Raw genomic sequence first — 21,918 nt, 5'->3', positions numbered from 1 at the left:
TAACTGTTGTGGGCACAGAGCATGAAAACAATCTTGTGATGGGCTCATTTTCTGCTAGTACTGTCACAAAAATAAATGCACAGAAGAGCGGATCAACAAATACTTGTAGAAAGAAAAAGTAAAAGATTGAAACCAAAGGAGAAGCCAGATTTAAGGCACACCTGTCCATTTCTACGTCTCAGGTGTTCCAGCTTCCCAGTCCTTACTCCTTGCTTTGTGCTAGGCTCCAAAGACTGTTCAAACATCCTTTTTGTTCAACAGTCCCCTCTCTCTTGTGCCTATTTGAATCCAGTTTGCCTTTAAAGATCCATTTAAAATCCTTCTTAAAAATGTGCTTCTTCTAAGTCACAGTGAATTTTATCTTCTCTGGATCTCTCCATAAATTTGTCTATTCTTAGTATTTGATTGAATTGGCATGCATTTGTTGCTACGTATTTGTATTATTTTCCTTTATTAATGTTGTAAAGTATTGCTTCAGTATTAAAAACTCCTAAAGAAAAATCTGGTCAAGGGATGAAGACCCAACTTTCCAGTTGTGCTAGATCACCCCTATGAAGGCAGGTTCTGCTGAAGATATGTTAAAGAGATGGGCAGAATACATAGTGCTTTGACGTGATGGTGAACTTTTCCTGCTCAGAATCCCTGCCCCTTAGTTCAGAGTTGTGGACCTGGTTACAGACATGAGATCTCGGTAAGTCCACCAGTTTTTCTGAATTGTTTAGAAAAAGGTAACCCCTCCTTTTCTTTTTTGTATCTCTTTGCTAAGCCTGCTTTCCCTAAATGTTTGGGCTGTCCCAACACCTTGGATTTCTTTACTTTTTTTCTAAAACTCCCTTCTCTGCTCCCTGCCTTGTGGCTACTAGTCCCACACCTCTCTGACCTCCATCCTGGCTCTAAACCCATATGGCTTCATGGATTTTTTTTTTCCTTCTCCCCTCCATTCTCTTCCTTGAGGCAACTGCTGAGATTTACAGTTTGCCTGCCCTGAGGATTTTTCCTTAAATTTTAATAAAATTCTCCTAAAGTTTCTGTTTGAATCCATTTTTAAGGTCTTTTATGAATGAAACTAAGAATCTTTAAGGAGGGAATCCCATTTCTTCTCTCTGAATCAGGATTAGAGAACAAAGATGTCATTTTTAATATCTTGTATTCACAGAATCTAGCTCTCAAAGAAGCTCTAAATGGAGTCTCAATAAGATGTTTCTTATTTTATAAACACAGCATTCAAACAACTTTTGCTACTGGGCCTCAGTGACAACAAATAAAAAAGTTTATAAAAGCTGTCCAGATATGAGAAAATTAAAAAAATTAACAAATATTTATTCAGTCCCCACAAAGTCAGAGGAACACAGTAATAATTCAAGATCTGCAGGAAGAGGGAGGATGTTTCACCAAGGGCAATAAAATTGTTTAACTCCTTTGGGGATGGATAATTCTAGTAAATGTATGATCACTCAATGAACTTAAGTCATTACTAATATGGAACAGCATTAATTTTTTATGATGTATAACACTCGTGTGAAGTAGAAGGAACAGTAATTACTCTATTGAGTGTCTGCACAGGTGCCAACCCTGAATATATGAGTATAATCTCTGGTTTAGCTTCACATTGACCTGGCTGCTTGTGTATGTTTCAAGCATGCTACTAATAGGAAAAGATTTACACCTTAATTTTCAAATACATAAAACAGGCAGAAAACCCCCAGAGCCATGCTAAGTACCAAGGCCTTCCCCTACTGATGTTATAGCCAGATGGTCTAAAACAGACATGAATCCTTAAGAGAAAATAGAAAGTTAATGTGAAATTGGGAAGGATTTGTATATAAAAAGCTGCTCATCAAATTAAACATCCTGTTTGTGGGCTCATTTTTTCAAATTTTCAGAACTATTTAGAATGACTCAACAATGAAAAAGAAAAAAGGAAACATAGGAAAATACAAATGACAATTGGAAGAGAGAGTTCTTTTAATCTTATTTCTATTGATTGGCCTTCAGTTTTTTTCCCCTTAATCTCTTGTGGTGGTTTAAATAGGAAATGTCTCTTCTAGGCTCAGGTATTTGAACATTTGTCCCCACTCAGTGGCACGGTTTATAGAGGTTTAGGAGGTGATGTTGGAGGAGACACATTACTGGGTCGGGCCTTGCCCTGCTCTTTCTGCTTCTGGTGTGTGCTCGAATATGTGAGCTCTCCGTTTTCTGCTCCAGGTGTCTCCTGCCATGCCTCCCCAGCCATGATGGACTCTTCTCCCTCTGGAACCACATACCCAAATAATCGCTACCTTCTACAAGTTGCTTGGTCATGGTGTTTTATCACAGTAACAGAAAAGTAACTAACATATCTTAGTTTTTTTAATTTATTCTCTTCTTTGGGGGCAAATATACATAATGGTCAGTTAAAGGTTCCTTAAAAATGATACCACAGATGTTTTTAAAAATGCTAACAAGCTTATATTGTACTCCAGTCCTGTATCAAACATCAGCTTCAGGCAGGACCCTAAGACAGTGCAATCAATATGAAAGAAATGTTGAAGAAAGGTTTCCTCCCATATGAGAAACATCCTTCAAGCAGAAATATGAAAAACTTCAGATTTATCATTTCAAAGATCTTCTAATTTAAGCTATACCAGAATGATTCATGCATACATATTAGAAGCAAGCAATTACAGTTGGGTAAATATGCTTTTTTCTATTTATTTTTGTTCCATAAAAACTCTTTCTATATTTTTATGATCTGTTTCACTTCACAGAATAATTGTGCTATAAAAATGGTATTTGGTTTTGTGACTAAGTTCTTCTATTCATAAAATGAAGACAATCACATTTAAAGTTCCAAATACCTATCTCTGTTTTAAAATTCATGCCCTAAGGAATCACTTGCTCTATCTTTGGACAGTAGAACTTACTTGGCAGTCATATGACTTTTACTAGAAGAGAGAAGGGAGAGGAGAGGCATATGGATAATGCATTCAGTTCTCTTTTAAATGTAGCTCTTTACCAAGTATGTTTGAAATGGTGAGGAGAAAAGTAAACAAAACAAAGGCTTCAAGTGCCATACATGAAATCAGTGATATGGAATGAAATCCAGGCTACACTGGTTTCTGATGATAGGTGTTTTTCAACTAGAATTTTTATGTTTTTTTTTTAATTACTGGAGAAAATTAGTTCAGAAAAGGAAGATAATTTCATCCTCTTCAGAGATGGCCCTAAAAGTATATCCTAAAGTAATGCCTTAAATTATTCATTGGCAGATGTACACCAAAACAATATGCCTATGTATCCACCAAAATATCTATTTATCTATTATTTATCCATCATCCATTCATGTAACATCTCCTATACTATCTATCTATACATAACCTCTATGTTTTATACCTTTGCTATATTCTTCTGATAAACAGTTCCTCATTCTCTATTCTTAAAGGAATAATAAAGTTCAACAAGCCTTCTGCTGATTTACAGAAGGAGAGCAACAAGAAATAACATATTCTTTTAATAATGTAAAGTTCTTACTTGGCAATAAGTGGAACATAAAGTGAAAGGTTTCTCAGTGAATAGATTCCTTATGTAAGAAGGAAATCTGCTTGTGTAATTCTTTATGCAGACTTCCCTAATAAGATACAAAGCTCAAGTTCAAGTAAAAAAGCTCAGCTGTGCTAGTCCACGGAATGGCATTCTTCCTTTCTGATAAATGTAATGAAAGAATAAAGATCAGCTGATCAATAAAGTAAACCTGTAGTATTGATTTCATAAGCTGAGAGTTGGTATAAAAATATATCCAAAGTGTTGTCTACTGTAGCATCTGAAACTACATTTACTTAAGGAAAAAGGAATTAGCTAGACTATTATTTTCTCATGTGGAAAAAACCCAAGATCCAAAATCTGTTCTTTAAAATATTTCCAACATGTTTTCATATTCTGTGGCATCTACAGCCTCCTTTCTCAGTATTTCAAGACTGTCAAAAATGGGAAGAGTTCTACAGGTATCTGAGTTTCGTCACTAGGCCGTGAGAAGTGATAGCAAGATTGCCTACTGCCCCTTCAACTCCACACTTTGATCGTCTCCCACTCCAAATAATGTCATGAATTAATTTCTTAGTTGCAATATTTTCTGTTTTGTTGTTGTTATATAACTTGATTGCATGGTTCTTTTTTAATTTTTTAATTTATTTTTAATTTTTTTATTTTATGTGTATACATGTATTGCCTGCATGTAGGTAAGTGCACCCGTGTTGTGCAATGCCCGCAGAGGTCAGAAGAAGCTGTCGGATCCCCTGGGACTGGACTTATGGACAGCTGTTAGCTGCCATGTGGGTGCTGGGATTCAAACCCAGGTTTTCTGCAAGAACAGCCAGTGTTCTGAACTGCTGAGTCATCTCTCCAGCACCTCCCTGAATGGTTCCTTTTTAAAAGTTACATTTATTTATTTATTTATTTATTTATTTATTTATTATCTATTGTCGTGTGTGTGTGAGGGCATGAGCATGACACGGCATGAGTGTGGCAGTCAGAGGATGACTTGCGGGAGGTCGGTTCTCTCCTTCCACCATATGTGTCCCAGGATCCACCATATGAATCTCAGGTTGTCAGACATGATGACAGCTACTTTTACCTGCTGAGTCAGTTCTCAGGCCCAGCTGCAATGTTTTTCAGCAGGAATGAATTACCTTTAAAAACAAGGGAAACAAAAACCAAAACAACAACAAAAGCCAAGAGATGAGCTGCATATAGGGCACACAGTGGGACGTGGAAGCAGGAGCATCACAAGTTCACAAGTTCCAGGCCAGCATGGGCTACATAGAGAGACCTTGTTTTGAAAATCGGTAAATAAAAGGCAGAAAAAACATGCTTATAATAGTTCAGATTTCAGAAAGCTGCACAAGGAAAGGAAACTCTCCCAGGACTAACTAGTGTTTCCAGTTTGAAATATGACTCTAATAGCCTGGCATTGCTCCTGAAAGTGGTAAACAAATGATTAGGCATTCCGAAAATCTTTCCAGATGTATTTGTAGCATACATTAGTCCAATAAGTAGAAAAATGTATTTTGGTGTAAGAATAAAAACAATCTCCTTTCTCAAATCATTCATTTTCTAAAAATTCCCAAATTAAATCTAATAGTGATTGCTGCTTGAAATGCCTGCCCTTTGAATGATTACTGCTTAAAGTCCTCTTTTTTTTTTTTTTTTTGGCTCAATTTTTCCACCACTAAGGGACAGAATACATACAACGTAATTACTGTAACATATGCATGTAGACATACAGATAGAGTTTTCTGGCTTAGGGTTATAAAATAAACCCACTTTTGTAAGGCCCTACTAGGGCAGGGAGCCTAGGGTTGAGACACCAGTTCTCCTCAAATAGCCCAAGGTTGTCTTCAGGAGACAAGGGATATCTGGAAATAACCATGACATAAGGCAGCAAAGCAGGACCAAGTGATACTCGAAATGCGAAAAGTGGCACGAAGCAAGCTGGAGGAGAAACACAGCTGCTTCCTGGGACAGTGATGGAAAGTTAGCTATGAAGCTGGTGGTATTTCATTTTGAATCATGATGGCTCAAAGCAATGGAATACAGTTACAAGACATTAAGGACTTCCTCTCCCCACTCCTGAGTTCACTAGAATATTTTCTATATTTTTTAGATTAGTTGGGCAATATGCTACTTGGCTTTTTAATGGTATCTTCATTACAAGATATCATTTCAGAGCTGGAGAGAAGGCTCAGTGTTTGGTAAAGAGCTTGACATATAAGGACTGAGTTCACATCCCCAGCACCCATGTAAAAAATGTTAGGTGTGGCAGTGGGTTCTAGAACCCCAGAGCTGGAGCTGCAGAAACATGCAGATCCCTGGATTGGTTGGGCAGTTAACCTAGCCAAAATGGTGAGCTCCAGGTTCACTGAGAAAACCTGTCTCAAAAAACAAGAGGTAAGAACCAGACGATAGGGAGATGTGCAGCAATAAGATGCCTTCTGGGCATGACAGTCACTGTACTCGTGAACTCACTACAGCTGGGATTATCTACACAAGACCTGCCCGAGACTGGACCCAGCCTCATTTATCATAGCTGGAAAAGTGGCCCATGAGGCCCCACACTTCCCTGAGGGACTACTAGCAATGAACTGTTGTTGGGAGAGGGATTATCATTTTCTTCAGTGGTGCAGTCATGGATGAGTTGTCCTTGTTTGCTAAATGATCTCTCACTCATGCTCTGGCAGGAAAGTCTAATTAAACTTATGGAATCACAAAAAGAAGCCATGAAAGCTGGAAGGAGAGTTGTTAGAAAGAAGGGTTTTAGCAGAAGGGGATGGGGTGAAAAAGACCAAAGCTTATGGCCTAAATACTATAGAACTGTTAAACAATGAAAAAATCAATTAAAAAGATAATAGGATGGATTTAAAACAATGAGACCCGCATGAAACCGCCCAGTGATTGTTGGTAGGGAAGAGGGTAAAATCCTTGGCATTTCACCATTCAGAAGCTTCAAAATAAAACCTTGTTATCATTTTCACAGTGTGTCAAGAAAAAAGAAATCTACATGTTCTTCCTCATATGCCCATCCTGGGCAGTAATTTATACATGTAAATACGTAGAAATATGCATATGTGTGTATGCAATAAGACTTAGGAAGGAGAACAAGAAGGGGCAATGTGAAAAGGCATACTGCTGAGTTCATATATAAAGTTTAGTTTGTGTACGTCCTCCAAGTGCTTTCTCAAGACACGACACATTTTCAACACAAAAATAAATCCTTAAATGGGCAGTGTCTACATATGATTTATTGATAGACTGTTGCCTTACAGAGCTATCTGAATTTTAAATTAGGTTTTTCGTTGTTTGAATATTTCTGTACGCTGTAGTTTTTGTAAATACTAATAAACCTGATGTATTTGATTCTTTAAAAAAAAACAATAATAAGGTCTAGGGCAATGGACCAAGATAGCCACTGTCAGTCTCAGGACTTTATACCTATGGGTGTTGCATATATCTGCACAAATATGTGCATATACAACAAACACATACACACACACATGCATGCACACACATGTACACAGATATAATATCGCTTACCACAGCAGAGAAAATACATTATAGTCAACTTAAAAACAATATCATGTCATTGATATATATGTGGAAACTTTCACAGCAATAATTTTAAGACTCTCATTAAATTTACTTCCTGTCTGTGCTGGACAGCATCAGTCGACAACTTGACACACCTGGGTAGAGAGATCCTCATTTGGGGAATTGCCTCTATCGGCTTGATCTGTGGTCATGTCTGAGGGTCATTTTCTTGATTGTTAAGTGATGTGGGAGGGCCAAGGCCACTGTGGCAGTGCCACCCCTGGGCAGGTGGGCCTGTGTTGAATAAGAAAGCAGACTGAGCACAGGCCAGGGAAGCAAGCCAGTAAGCAGCTTCTTTCGTGGTCTGTACTTCAGCTCCTGCATCCAGGGTCCTGTCCTGAGTTCCTGCTCTGACTTACCTCAGTGATGAACCTGGGAGATATAAGATAAAATAAACCCTTTCTTCCCCAAGTTGGTTTTGGTCAGTGTTTTTATCACAGCAATAGAAAGTAACTAGGTCACTGTCTTAAGAGAAGCACCAGGGTTTATGTGAAGTCTAGGAAGAGAAAATGTTTTTGATAAAGATTTTCTGCCCATGGAGGACAGAAGAGGCTGTCGGATCCCCTGGTACTGGACACCATGTGGGTACTGGGAAACTGAATCAGTTTTTAGCTGCCACGTGGGTGCTGGGATTCGAACCCTGGTCTTCTACAAGAACAACCAGTGTTCTTAACCCCTGAGCCATCTCTCCAGATGATTAAAAGGTGATTGAAAATTTACATTTTAAGATTCACAGTAGTATGACACCTCATTTAATTTGGTATGAAGTATAAGTTGATGTTGTTCCCATTTTCCAGGGCATTGCCAGTAACCCAACAGTCTGAATGCAGAAGGCACCAGAGATCAGGCAGCAATACAAGGTGCAGGTTGTTGTGGGACATAGAACTATTTTTTTTAATATTTTATTTATCATTTTTATTTTATGTGTATGCATGTATTGTCTGTGTGTAGGTAAGTGCACCTGTGTTGTGCAATGCCCATGGAGGACAGAAGAGGCTGTCAGATCCCCTGGAACTGGACACCATGTGGGTACTGGGAAACTGAATCAGTTTTTAGCTGCCACGTGGGTGCTGGGATTCGAACCCTGGTCTTCTACAAGAACAACCAATGTTCTTAACCCCTGAGCCATCTCTCCAGCCCCAGGGACATGGAACGTTTTACCGCAGTCAAAAGCAATTACAGAGGGAGAGGAGATCTGACAGAGCTGAGGTGCTCATGAGAGGAAATATATTCCTGATCACTAGGAACACAATCCATCTATAAAGGTATGGCATAGTGGGGGAAGACGGGTATCAGTGAAGTGTGTGTGTGTGTGTGTGTGTGTGTGTGTGTGTATTTATGTCTTGACTGCATTAGAAGAAGGATTTTTAAAATGCTGTTTAGGAGCTGGAGAGATGGCTCAGTGGTTAAGAGCCCTGGTTACTCTTCCAGAGGACCCAGATTCAGTTTCCCAGTACCCACATCGTGGCTAACAATCATTTATAACTCTAGTGCCAAGGAATCCAATGCCTTCTGGCCTCGACGTGTGTTGTGCATACACACGTGCAGATAAAACATTCATACACATAAAATAAATTAAAAAAATTAAATACTGTTAATAGACAGGATGAAAACAAGACATATTCAAGAGATAGCAATCAATTATATACAGCTTCTGAAATTGTGGATCATGACCCCATATAGGGATGCAAAATATTTGGCAAAAGTAAAAAGTATCTGAACACACAGTGATCAAAAATTCAAGATCAAATGCATCATGAACCTACACAGTGCTTGCCTGTGTTGAGTCTCATGACTTCACTGTAGCCTTGGTTCTGAATAAAGGACCTGTGAACTTTCCCTGTGACCTTGCACACACCTTGCAATACTCACCTTCCCCCCCGCCCCACCAAAATTTGCCTGTAACAGATTCAAGACTCTTTTTTGTTATGAATTGCAGTGGTTTAAGTGTTTACAAGGTTTTCTCTTCTTATAAACATAATGGCTTAATTACAGAAACCAGAGACCCTACCTTCTTTCCTTAGCATGGGTCAAATTAATGTAAGTGAATCCCATTGTGTTAGAATCCTAGACTATAAAAATTTGTTATTGTGGTCATTGGAAAATCATTAAACAGCTTGGGATTTGGATAGAATTTCCAATGTTTTCTGAAATAACTCTAAACATGCTCCTGCTATTTTGTGCTAGGTATTTATGGGAAGGACCATTCTTACTTAGGATTGGATTTAAAAATATTAATCAACTCTGAAAATTGTTGAAGAGAATGTATATCCTGTAGCATCAAATATTCAGCCAAGTTTTAAATTGTTGTATAAAAATAAACATGTCAGCCAGGCGAGGTGGCACACTCCTTTAATCCCAGCACTCAGAGGCAGAGGCAGAGGAAGAGGAAGGAAGATCTCTTCTGAGATCAAGACCAGTCTGGTCTACATAGTGACTTCCAGACCAGCTGGGGCTAACAGGGAGACTCTGTCTCAAAATAAAAATTAAAAAATATACATATAATAAAAAGAAACACATCAATCTCATTATTTTGCAAATTTGTTTTTGCCTTTAGTAAAAGGTTAAAATTATATGTACACCAAAGAACTGTCTTAAAATAAATTTCTTTTGATTAATTATTAGTAAATGATTGACTTGTATACCATTTTTGTATACCTGTATACCTAGGGTAACAAAAATTTCTTGGGTAAAAAGGAGCCAGAAGTAAAAAATGTTTAAGATACCGTGATGCACAATAATAGTTTTCTTTCAATTTTTCATTTTATAAAGTCAGACTACAAGACAATGAGTATCAATTTAGAAATACGACTATTTCAAAACTAAGGATAAAGCATAAAACCTTAGCACTAGGTTAATAAACATTATGATCCTGCACTTTTGCCAGATTTGTAGAAAAATCTTAATTCTTGCAACATTCTGAACATCTTCAGATAAGTTAGCGTGGTGATTTTTATATCACATATTGAATAGCATTTCACCAATCTGTAAGCTCCAGCACCCTGTTCAGGCTGTCTTCCGTTTGTCAGGGTTCTAGACTTCCCTCTCAGGAAAACCATAATATAATTAACGTTATCATCTATCTCTACAACAGTGAAAAATCACGCAGAATGTGAGGTTGTTGCTCAGCGTGAATCAAAGAGTATTCTGAAGCAGAAAGTGAAAAAGCCAAAAAAATGAACACTGTTTAGTAATTAGGTATAAAATGGAAGTTGCTGTTTAGATGAACTTTTAATATCTCATGACTATTCCTTTATAAGTGCCTATTTTTTCTTTTATATGAAATTATTGGAAAGTAAGAAAGCCTTTGGGGCTGGGGAGATGGCACAGTTGGCAAAGGACTTGTAATCCAAGTCTGAAGACCTGACTTTGAGCTCCAGAAGCTATGTAAAAAGATTGGGTATGGTGGCAAATGCTTGGAATGCCAGCGCTGGGGTAGAGTTAGGTAGATCACCATGGCTGTTTGAGCAGCCAGGGTGACCTAACCAGTTAGCTCCATACCAAGGAGAGACATCCAAATAAGTGGATGGTGCCTGAGAAACAACATCTGAGGTTGTTTTCTAGTTTCTACATGTATATGCATGCATATGCATGTGCACACACAAATTTCACAAAGAAGAACATACACGCACACACACACACACACATACACACACACGTGCATGCACACAGGTTAAAAAACAGCAATTGCTTCTCAATTTGAGAGAAATATCCTAATTATAACATTGGCATTGAAATTATGAAATTCAGACTGCACACGTCACCAACAAAGTGCACACTGGCACAAGAATCTTGGGTAGCACTTGTAATACATGTTTACTGGCTCAAATATATTTATTTCCTTAGATTATAGAATTTAAGAACTGATACTACATATAATATCAGCCAACTCAACCCACTGGTTAGAAGGATATTCATAGCAAAACTATAGCAGTAAGATACAAAAAATAGTCTGTCCAACAGTGGGCAAATAGTAGATTAAATTATGAAATTCTGTAGGGTAAACTATTTACATGACCATTAATCATCACATTTTCAATCAATTGGACATTTCAAACTGCAAAGTTTAACTTCAACTTTGTAGAAACACAACACGACTAAAGCTGGAGTGCAAAGCCCTAAACTTACCTGCAGCGGTATTCATGATAAAGGAAAAATAGAAAACTATATTTTTTAAAGGCAAAACTCATGCTCTAAAGTTTCACAAAGAAGTAGTGCCAAGTTTCCTCTGTTTCTGGACTTCATACAAATTTCTTTATACAATAATTTTAGAAGACTGATTTTTTTTCCCCTGATGTACATTAAATAAGACTGTGTTTCAGGCTCTCACCTGTAATCCTAGCCCATCAGAGGTGGACGCAGGAGGATAAGGGTTTCAAGGCCATTCTTAGCTACATAGAAATTTCAAGGCCAACCTGGGAAACATGAGACCTTATCTCAAACAAACAAACACCACCATATCTAGTTGTCTCTGATGAGGTAATATACTTTTAAAAGTCTTCTTACGTCTCATTGCTTTTATAAAATATGCTACAGATAGCTGATAATCAAACTTGTTTTTAAAATCTATTCATTCTCAATTGGAATGACCTGGTAACGGACGTTTAAATAGGCTTCCATTTGTTTGTATACTTTAAACATTTTAATTTGTATATTTATTTAAATAAATATTATTCTGACCTTCCACATCTTGGCAAAACTCACTCATGCACATAGTCAGAAAACACCAGATACTCTAGATTTGAAATGTGGATAGGAACTAAATTTTTTTTTAGAAGCATTTCATTACAGCTTTAACATACTCAATAACAGTCCAGAGAAAGCTACATCTCTTTCAAAAGTGGGTATAAATTTTTTAGGGTCACTGTTGAATTAATACAGTTATACAATACTGAACTCTGTATAAACCCTGTAAGACATAAAATTGAATGAGTTTTTAACCTTTAAAAAAGATTTTCATTCCATTTTGTTTTAGAATATATTGTTCCTTACAGAAAGACTCATTGTTTTTGTTAATAACACTGAGATGTTGGCACATGTGTCTCTAATCTGTATGTATCTGATTATTATTAGTCATAATCGGTTGCACTTGGATCCTTGGCACCTGTGTATGTCTATAAAGTCATCAGATAGATTTCAATGGTAATGTTTATCACCTCTACTAATTAACATGATGTAAATTTTTATGCTTCCTCATCAAATATAATTCATTTTTTAAATTGTTTATTTCGTGTGTGTGTATATCACACAGAACGTCCCAACCATCTTATTCATCTGTACATCCATTTCCCAGATGACACCCCCCCATAGCACCCCCACTAGAGAACTAAATTTTTAATTTGACAAAAATCTCATTTCTTTTTTTATTGTCTTTCAGAAAAGCATGATAAAATTTTAAATTGCTATTTTCATAATACCAGTAAGACAGCAAAATTCAAAAAGGGGCAAATTTACTTCTAATTAAAGAAGGAAAGGACAGGGTGTATGTGGAAATGCTATGAAAATGAACTGTTCAAAACATAACCTCGTGCATGAAAACTATTCCCAATTCAGATTAGATACCTCCCCAAACTCTCTATTTTTACTTTTGGTTTAGCAGTTAGAATGGCATGGGGGAAAGAGACAGAAGGTTTTGTCAGGGGACTGGGGCGATAGGGGGTGGCAGCAGTTTGTGAAAACAAAGGGTACATGAAAAAGCTGTCCAGAAATTTACTAATCTTGTAACTGAATTAAAACAAACAAAAGAGAGGTTGAGGGGAGATTCCCTGCAGGCGTAGATAATGTCGCTGCAAGAAGCAGTGGGTCACTAAGCAAACTCCTAGTGCCTGTTATGGGATACTTCTGCAGGAATTGTTCAGAGTGGCTCCAGGACTCTCCAAACAATACGAGAGCATGTCCATCCTCTTAGTTGCCCACCAGAACTAGAGAATAAGACCCTATTATGGAAAGTACTGAAACACCTTGGTTGCAAGATATAGAGAAAGCAAACTGGAACTAAACTGGAGACTTCTCTACTGGCTCATTTTCAAAATGCTAGAAGGTGTGATGTAGGCATCTGGGAGTGAAAAAGCATCAATGGTCTTAGCCAGCTGTGAACCCTGCAAATGACAAAACTAACCTGCTAAGCAAGATGTGCCTACCTGTGCGATGGTGGCACAACTGCTTGGGGGCAACCAATTACCCTCTGATTGGATAGTTTCAGTTGTCAACTTGACACACTGGGAAGAGGGATCCTCAACTGAGGAATTTCCTCCACTGGATCAGTCTGTGGCCATGACTTTGGGACTAAGTGATGTGGTAGGGCCCAGCTCACTGTGGGTGGTGTCGCCCTGGGAAGGTGGTCCTGTGTTGTATAAGAAAGCAGGCTGAGCATGAGTTAGGGGAGCAAGCCAGTAAGTTTGTGCTCCAGGTTCCTGCCTTTGAATTCTTGCCTCGGTTTCCCTTGAGGATGGACTGTCAGATGTAAGCCAAATAAACCCTTTCCCCCCAGAATTAGTTTTGGTCATGACAAGAGAAAGTAACTAGAATAGAAGCTTACTCCTCAGTAGAGAATCTGTGTTAGTACTTGAGGCCTAGTCAACAACCCATGCCTGGGGAGGTCATAGGCCCAAGAATGGAACTTTTTGCTGCTGCTTAAGCAAACTGATATGTTATCAAACTGCCTTCTAGTTATCCATGTTTGTACCCATAGACAAAAGCTACTCTCAGCCTTTATCAGAATAGCCTCTTTGCAGTGAATGGTTGTGAATGTGGAGATTCATGGCTGCCGAAGATGCTAAGGACCAGTGATGCATGAGCATCCAGCTCTAAACAGGATATTTATACATCCCCTCTAAGGTTCGGGGAGCATTTTGGAAGCAGGAGCTGGAAAAATGTACGAGCCAGAAGACAGGGAGAAGGGTGGAAATGCCATCCTCTAGGCATAACACCACTCTTGCAGTCACGAATTCACAGTGCTGCAGTTACTTACACTGGGTCTGTGCAGATTGTTCCTGTTCAACAATCAGTTATAGACAGGAAAAGGGCTAGGGTACCATATTCCTTACTCAAGAACCATTGGCTACTGCTAGATTTTGGAAGAGGGAGAGTCATTTTCCTCAGTTGTGCATCCATTACTGAGCCCACCAGACTCCAAGTTAACTGCACACCTATGGCCACACAGACAGCCCTGGTTAAAGTCAGAGAGTCACAAAGCAAAATAAATTGGCAGGAATGTGAGGAAAAGATTTGTGAGTGGGGGTAGACGGGGTGGGAGGGAGTTAAAAGAACCTGAGAGATGAGAGTAATCAGTTTGCATTACATACATGTATGGAAGTGTCAAAAACAAATTCAAAAAATGAAAAAGAAATAGCACATTTAAATACAAACAGATTTTCTTAGAATATACTAAGAAGTAAATAAAGAGGAAGTGAGGCTAGTAACGTTAAGCACTTCTAGCAAATTCAACTTAAAACTATATCACACATAAAGTAACACAATTTCTACATAGACTTCAAATCATCCCAGGAAAACATTTATCCCTTCTTCATTAAATAGCCAATTACCAAGAGGCATAAGTCCAACATGTCCTATTATTTGAATTTCATGCAGATTAAAGGAAAGCACAATTAGTACTTGAGAAAGAGAAATAATATTAGCCTTTCATCTGAGTATGTGCATGCCTCTGCGTGTGTGTGTGTGTGTGTGTGTGTGTGTGTGTGTGTGTGTGTGTTATGGGTGGTTACAGTGAGATCAGAATTGTTGGCAGAAGATGTACATATTTACTGTGCACCTCTATATGATTTACATTGCAGTTTGAAGAGTTAAATATGGGAGTTTAAAGGTGAAATACCTGATTAGCGTAAGCGTGAATGAAAACCCTATTTTCCTCCAAGTCACTCATTAATGAAGAACCTATGTAAAAGGTTTAGCAACACCTGGCATTTTGCTCTTTATGAACAACAAAAGTCCTCGTTGCTTTCAGGGCTTGTTTGTAATTTTATTTTAAATTCTGAATTCATGTTCTAGAGAAGAAAATAGGGTATAAATGGACTTCCAGGCCCATTAGGGTGAGGTCCTCTAAGGCTCTGCTGTTACTCCCAACTCCCAACTGAAGCAGGTTTTGAGTAGCCCATAAAAGCCTGCTAATGACAAAACAGAACAAAAGAAATGACATCTTAACCTCCTGCTGGTTCATTAAAATTTGTGATTCACAAGTGCGTTTTCTAGTCTAGTTTCCTTAGGTCTCTGTGGGGACCACACTGTAGAATCAAATGTTCCTCATAAATTTAGAAAGCAAACTATTATTTTAAATGTTAGCAAGTATTCCTTTAATTCTTGCAATGAATTAAAAAAGGTGCTTTGTTTCATCAAAACTCAGCTATTAAGATAAGAGAAGTGCAATGTTCAATAACATTAAAGCTTCTACTAAGAAAACACACACTGCTGAGAACCACGTTTATTTGTGAACCAGCCTGTACTATATCCAGCGTATACTCAATTCCAGCTCTTTCCACATTTGACAGAACATTCTGACCCAGCAAGCTAAAGACCCAAAAAGCTTGCACATCATTTCAGCTTGTTTGTAATCGATATAAACCCAGCACTGACCTTATTTCCAGCCAGCAGTTACAATATAGGTTGGATCAGATCAATAAAATCTGAAAAAAAAAAAACCACCAGGAAATTAAATCAGTTGAATAACAGTCTTTTTTTTTTTTTTTCTAAGGAGGAAAGCAAAGTCAGACACTGAGGAAGACCCTAAAATATACAGGCTAAAACTTTTCCCTTTACAACATACTAGGCTTATGTAGTAATATTTTAAACTTCAAATTCATTTTTAGATTTCACTTTAAAACATGTAATAAATGCCAAAATTAGGTCTTATTTTTATTTTCAGTATTTTATACATTTAAATTCTCAAGCATATATTCTAAAACATCCACATTATTCTTGTAATATACTACCATTTATCCTGAAAGATGTTGTGAGTTCAAGGCCAGCCTGGTCTACATAGTGAGTTCCAGGACAGCTGGGGCTACAGGGAGACCCTGTCTCAAAAAGACAAAAAAAAAAAAAAAAAAGATTCACTTGGGCCTTGCCTTATACTCTCTACTTGCTCCACATAATTTACATGTTTTGATTCTAATTCCCAATGTGATGGTACTGGAAGTGACTACCTGCTTATAAAAGAGAAACTCAAAAATAAAGAACTTGGGATGGGAATAGTGCACTTCTAGAAGTTAGAATGCAGAGTCTTCACCCCTGCCTTTAAGGACACAGAACAGCAGCAGCCATCTACCAGAAACAAGCCCTCATCAGACACTGAATTGATGACCTTGGCTTTTCCAAGATCCAGAGCTTCAGAAATAAATTCCTATTGTTTATAAGCCACCCTGTCTGTGGCATGTTTGTTATAACAGCCCACACTGACTAAGGCAGATTTTTAAGCTGATTTAATACCCACAGAGTGTCTGTAGATCTTTAGTCTAGGATTAATCTAAAGGGAGTCAAGGTCAAACAAGGCAATTTCATTGGTAATTTATCAATCCTCTCATTAGTCCCCTGTGCCTCAGGCTAGCCATTAAAATATGCTGAGGAGTAAGTACATGGAAAAGCACAGTGTCAGAGGAAAGGAACAAAGAAGAATCAAGAGCAAACCAATTTTTTTTTTTTAAGTCTGTGGTGACAAGGAGCCTGTCATTTTGACAGACAGCAAAGAAACTACTGTAGAATGATAAAGAATGAAATTCTTGGATTGCTTCAGGAAGAATCTATAGCAAAGTATCCAGTTCAAAAACTAGTTTCTAGGAGTACATCTGAGTTAATGGGTTGGAAGTCCTATGTTCTTCATGTCAGAAACGTTTCATCATTATTTTTTCTAAGTTAACATAAAACAATCATTATTTAGTGGATAACGTAAAATAATATAAAGGAAATAATAGTAAGTGACAGTATGAGATTGTTGGTATTTATTTCTAGGGTATATGGATAAGAAAAATGAATTTCTTCAAATAAAAAAGAAGGGCAGGTTGATAAAGCTGTTGAGATTTTTTTCATGGTTCAGGACTTTTTTACATGTATATAACGTGATTTGATAAAATCTACCCCATTTCTTCCCCTCTAATTCCTCCCGTATCTCCCACCCTGTTGAGATTCTTTTAGAAAAGCATGTGGGGACATTATTGGGGACTTTAAAGAGGAATATCTTCAGCGTGTCTACTTCCACATCAGACACACGGCATTATTTTACTTTGTTACAAATCTATATTTGAGTAAAGCCAACAGTCCCCAAACTGTACCAGATTTTTCCATGGTATGAAATAAGCTCACAAAAGATTATAAGCAATGTATTTTCAACATAAATATTACAATATTCATTAGGGACTTCCAATGACATATGACATCATAGCTTGGCAAAGGTGTTTATGATGGCATTTGGATGCAAGCGACAATACCACATGAAAATCAAAGTGGAATAATAAGTAAGGATGACAGTATCTAGTGTGATCCATTCAGAAGATGGGACAGTATCTAACAGGGACACATCCCAGTAGTAAGTTGTTGAAGAATCCTAGAGGCCTAAGCACAGCAGGGTGACTACAGTTAACACTCAAAGTCTATAGGAAACTTACTAAGACAGTAGATTCCAAATGACCTCATAAAAAATAAAGAAGCAGATAAAATTTTAAAAAAGCATCTGTGAGGATATGGGAATGTTAATGTATCTCACAGTAGTAATCATTTTAGAATGTATGCAGGATTGTAAAATTACAAACATATCTCAAGATATCATTACATAAACTTAAATATATACAAATATTATTTTAAAGAATTTAGGGAAATAGTCTAATAAGGGAGAGGAGCGGTTCCTTTCCACACCAGAGAATTCAAGCTGTCTTGTGTCTTTTCTTGGTTCATTTGTGTTTAAGGGGAGCACTTTCATTTACAGTGCTAAGAGCAGCTTCTCGCTAAATAACTCCTTGGAACTTTTAAAAATGCACCCAGGTACTGAGCAAATCAGTGCAAAATAGTGAAGATTTATGTTGCCCCAAGGCTCAGTCCTCACTGGGAACATCTGCCATTTCAAACACATAGGTCAAGACTTTTGGGTAGTACTTTGCTAAGCAATGCCCTAAGCATACATAACTCAAAATTCTTTACCACAGGACTCAGCATCTGATTTCAGGAAGCTTAATATATCAGCATACTAAAGCTCTCCATCTCTCTGAACTCTGTGTCTTCTCTCCGAAAAGGTAAGAGAAATACCAGAAAAGAATTCTGAGGAGAGTTAGATGATATAGCTTGCTTTCTTTTTAACCAAGGAAAAATAATTTCTACCCACATTAAGCCGTATTGTGATGGTCAGATAATATATAAACCATAGACCCAACAGACGTATGCCTGTTTGGACCTCATAAGAAATAAAAGTTGAAAACAGCAGGTACAGTATCAGTTAGCGAGGTCAGTTGTCCATTGAAAGTCACTTTCCCCACTTTTTTCCTGTGCTTCTTCCTTGTAAAAGTTACACTGGAGTTTCTATTTATAGAAGCCCACTTCTTAGGTAAAGTTACTGTCTGAGTTATGGTTTCCTGAAACAAACTTTGGAACTATTGAAGCTATAAGCCGTTAAAATCAATTTTATTTTAAAAATTGGAGTTCTTTTTATTTATTTGTAATCATTGTATTATTTTAAGAATTTGCTAATATATGTGTGTGGGGGGGTATGTACACATGAGTGTAGGTGTCCTCAGAGGCCAGAGCATTGGATTCTTTGGAGTTAAAAGCAGTTAGTTGCTATAACTTGCTTTCACAGTCAGTTGTGAGCCACTTGATTAAAGAGTGCTGGGAACTGAACTCAGGTCCTCTACAAGAGTAGTACATGTTCTTGACCACTGAGCCGTCTCTCCAGCCCTGTAACTCTTTTTTAATGTCACACAAGTAGTTTTTAAAAAAACAAACCTTGTTTAACATTTTGAGATAAAGAGTTTTAGTTCAAATCTAGTGGTGTAGAATTGGTTGTAGAAAAATAAAGCTAAATTACTGTGATTCATAGTAGAATATGCCTATTGACGCAAAAAAAATACCAAGTCAGGAGAGATCAAAGAAGCAGGTGTGAGGATGAAGTCCTGTTATGTGGGTGAAGATTCACAGAGGAACTGGAAGTTAGGAGATTGCCAGTGTGAAGCTAGGCTGGGATGCACAGCAGGGCTGTGTCTCAGAAAAATAAAATAACAAAAAAAAAGGAAAAAAAGGAAGGAGGGAGGAAGGGAGGGAGGGAGAAGGCTCAGCAACATTTCAAAGCGCTCCTCAGTTCAACCTAGCTGGAGTGAAACATGTAATGAGAGGAATAATTGGGTGAAAAGCAAGTTGGATCTATATGAGGAGCAATAACTGATCCACGATCTGAGGAGGCTGGATGATTAAACATTTAATTTTGTAACCTAAAGCGAACCACTGAAGGTTTTGAATTTTAAAAAGGGCATAATTAGAAAACTTAATCTACAAGCAATGTAGGCTGGGTCAGAAGTAGAAGGAATTAAAGGGGAATTGTCCATTTGAGTGATTGTAGATGTCCAAGTGAATAGTAATGAAATGTGAATTTTGGTAGAGTTGGTGTAAAGCAGAAATATGTAAATATAAATCAGCTATTGCATAAGTATGTGTGTTAGAGACCTTGGTATGTAATAGTAATACATGTAAGGGCTTAACAGAAATTTATTTGTCCAGTTCCAGAGGATGGAAGCTCAAGGTCAGGTGCTATTAGTTGGGATCTTATGAGGTTCTTTTCCTAACTTGTAGATAGAAGATGTCAGTCTGTGTTCTTAGTTTTCAAAGAAGGAAAGAACTAGAATGGGGGTCTATGGGGTATGTGGGTGGTGCAGATGGCTTTCTATTTTCCTCTTCTTCACTGATCCCACTAGAGTTGGACCTTACCTCCCGAACTCACTTAAATTTAATCCTTTCCTAAAGGCTATTTTTCTAAATACCATCAAACTGAGAGTTAGTACACCAACATATGAATTAGGAGCGGACCACAAATCAGTCTCCAACAGTATGTATAACCTACAATATGTGAGATATGATATGGGCAAAGCGTGGGACAGGGAAAAGAAGTCAAGAGGTCGTGGCATACTTGGATAGAAGGCTGAAGGACCATTAGGTTGCTAGGCAGGAATAAAGCATCACGGTTTTATTAGAAACATGAGGGTTGAGTTTTTGGAAGAATCATAAAGGAAAGATAACCATCAGATGAGTGACCTTTTCATGAAGGGTATGATTTTATGTGGCATGAAGAGAGTGAAACTTTACTTAATACTAAAACAAGATAATAGGGGTTTAAAGTAGGCTAGGCTATATCAATACAAATTAAGGGGTATGTGTATGTCATAGAATCTAGCTGTCTATTTAGCCAGCCTCCATTACTGTGTATGTAATCACACCTAGCCTTGACAAGTAGGTATAACATTCATAGAGTACTGGCTGTTTGTAAGCCAGATAGTTCCTAATTAATGCCATATCTAGACTCTCCAGACTGTGGGCTGCTCTAGGACAGTGACCCAACAAATCCATGTCTGTATCCCAGGCACTTAGTGTGGTACATGACAAAAAGATGAGGATCTATAAATGTGGAATGAGTCACTCCCTGGAGAAAGAGGCTGAGTCATGTCCACTCCAACTAACTTCACCTCTAGACACTATTTGTCAAATAGGACAAAATCGTAGGAAGCTAGGCTCCAGGTTTCTCTTTAAATGGAATGTTCTGTACCCTGACATGTTTGCTATAGCTGCCATAACTAGTCTGGAAATGGAAGTTAAAGTTTGAAAAGAACCATTACATGCTGGGAAACTGGACCCAATTCATCCCTATCTACTGTCAAAACACAGGGGAAAAAAGTGAAGAACTTTGAATCCTTAAATCATGTAAGTTTTTTCATGAAAACTGGAATGCTGTCCCTAATACAACAAAAACAACAGGAAAGGAACAAAAGTGCTTCATATAACCTCAGCATTCCACAAAACATGTCATGAGCATTACTGATTTAATTTTCACAAGATCAGATACAGTTGATACGACTAGAATTCCCAGGAGGAAACTATAAAAAACTTGAAATTTATAAAGATTAAATTTCTAGCACCTGTGAAAAAGAAAGATGCAGATTCCTAACTAATATTACATCGACATCTTTGCGTGTGTGCACATACTTGTGTGTGCATGTGTGTGTGAGTGCGGGTGTACTCATGAACACACATGCATGTGGCAGTAAAAGGTTAATCTTAGGTACTGTTCTTCAGGCACTGTACACCTTGTTTTTTAACACAGGGTCTCTCATTGGCCTGGAGATTGTTGACTAGGCTAGGCTGGCTGGCCAGCAAGCCCCGGAAGCTACCTGCCCCTACCTACCCAAGATTAAGATTACAAACATGATGGTCACCACACTCAGTTTTTTTTATATGAGTTCTAGGGATTGCATGAAAAGTAATTTGCTGACTGAGCTGTCTCCCTAGTCCCAGCACACCAATGTCTTTTATCAAATAAAAGACATAATGAACACCAGAAATAAGATGAAAAACATGCATAAATAAGAGGATTTGGTCAATTCATGTATGTATACAAGTACAATATATATCTATATTCATATAATACATATCCATACACATATGTGTATATTTACATTTAGGACATGGATAAACTTCCCTAACTACATGATTTCCTCAGGATTTTGGCATATTGAAATTCAAGCAGAAAGAATAATAAGCTTTGGGAAAACTTACAAGAAAAGACAAAATTTGAAATGTTAAAACCCTAATCTCTTGTAG

General features: G+C 37.7%; 1 protein-coding gene across 1 annotated transcript in view; it reads right to left on the bottom strand.

The window, feature by feature from the left end:
• The window catches only part of Map2 (microtubule associated protein 2), a 310,297-nt gene that overhangs the window by 220,500 nt on the left and 67,879 nt on the right, over positions 1–21,918 (bottom strand). Inside the window, exon 2 of the mRNA XM_029569952.1 lies at positions 15,709–15,758. The gene's annotated coding sequence lies outside the window, so the exon portion shown is untranslated. The remainder of the gene's footprint in view (positions 1–15,708; positions 15,759–21,918) is intronic.

Source organism: Nannospalax galili, unplaced genomic scaffold (assembly GCF_000622305.1).
Source record: "Nannospalax galili isolate Female #2095 unplaced genomic scaffold, S.galili_v1.0 scaffold281, whole genome shotgun sequence".
In the NCBI taxonomy this organism is placed as follows: Eukaryota; Metazoa; Chordata; class Mammalia; order Rodentia; family Spalacidae; genus Nannospalax; species Nannospalax galili.
The sequence above is the reverse complement of the archived record's forward strand: the minus strand, read 5'-3'. Positions and strand labels throughout refer to the sequence as shown.